This window comes from Procambarus clarkii, chromosome 75 (assembly GCF_040958095.1).
Source record: "Procambarus clarkii isolate CNS0578487 chromosome 75, FALCON_Pclarkii_2.0, whole genome shotgun sequence".
In the NCBI taxonomy this organism is placed as follows: Eukaryota; Metazoa; Arthropoda; class Malacostraca; order Decapoda; family Cambaridae; genus Procambarus; species Procambarus clarkii.
Genome location: NC_091224.1, coordinates 28,542,688 through 28,544,084, shown reverse-complemented (window position 1 = coordinate 28,544,084; position 1,397 = coordinate 28,542,688).

The window sequence follows — 1,397 nt, the reverse complement described above, 5'->3', positions numbered from 1 at the left end:
GGTGGAGGTGTGGTGTGTACAGGTCGGTGGAGGTGTGGTGTGTACAGGTCGGTGGTGGTGTGGTGTGTACAGGTCGGTGGAGGTGTGGTGTGTACAGGTCGGTGGAGGTGTGGTGTGTACAGGTCGGTGGTGTGGTGTGTACAGGTCGGTGGAGGTGTGGTGTGTACAGGTCGGTGGAGGTGCGGTGTGTACAGGTCGGTGGAGGTGTGGTGTGTACAGGTCGGTGGTGTGGTGTGTACAGGTCGATGGAGGTGCGGTGTGTACAGGTCGGTGGAGGTGTGGTGTGTACAGGTCGGTGGTGGTGTGGTGTGTACAGGTCGGTGGAGGTGTGGTGTGTACAGGTCGGTGGAGGTGTGGTGTGTACAGGCCGGTGGAGGTGTGGTGTGTACAGGTCGGTGGAGGTGCGGTGTGTACAGGTCGGTGGAGGTGCGGTGTGTACAGGTCGGTGGAGGTGTGGTGTGTACAGGTCGGTGGAGGTGTGGTGTGTACAGGTCGGTGGAGGTGTGGTGTGTACAGGCCGGTGGAGGTGTGGTGTGTACAGGTCGGTGGAGGTGCGGTGTGTACAGGTCGGTGGAGGTGCGGTGTGTACAGGTCGGTGGAGGTGTGGTGTGTACAGGTCGGTGGAGGTGTGGTGTATACAGGCCGGTGGAGGTGTGTGTACAGGTCGGTGGAGGAGCGGTGTGTACAGGTCGGTGGAGGTGTGGTGTGTACAGGTCGGTGGAGGTGTGGTGTGTACAGGTCGGTGGAGGTGTGGTGTGTACAGGTCGGTGGAGGTGTGGTGTGTACAGGTCGGTGGAGGTGTGGTGTGTACAGGCCGGTGGAGGTGTGTGTACAGGTCGGTGGAGGAGCGGTGTGTACAGGTCGGTGGAGGTGTGGTGTGTACAGGTCGGTGGAGGTGTGGTGTGTACAGGTCGGTGGAGGTGTGGTGTGTACAGGTCGGTGGAGGTGTGGTGTGTACAGGTCTGTGGAGGTGTGGTGTGTACAGGTCGGTGGAGGTGTGGTGTGTACAGGTCGGTGGAGGTGTAGTGTGTACAGGCCGGTGGACACGTTATATCGGCTCACCAGCAACCTGTCCTCTTAAAAAGAACGTCGCTTTTGGCCGTTTGCCAGTATGGCCGAATATGGACGTAATTTGAAAATTAAAAAAAATTAATATAAATTTGGGATTTTTTTTTTCAACAACAGTAAGTTAAGGGTCCTCTGATAGGTTAGGTGGGCAGGAAATTCTCATAAAGTTTCAAAACTTTATGAAAAACGTTAATGGAAAGAATCCTTTTCTATGCTGGCCGAGTAAGCCGGACGACTCAAACAGAAAACGGAACAGTACGTCACTTATGTGAGTCGATTTCATTTCAAATTACGTCCAAATTTGGCCGTAGCCGCGCATACCAGCGAAA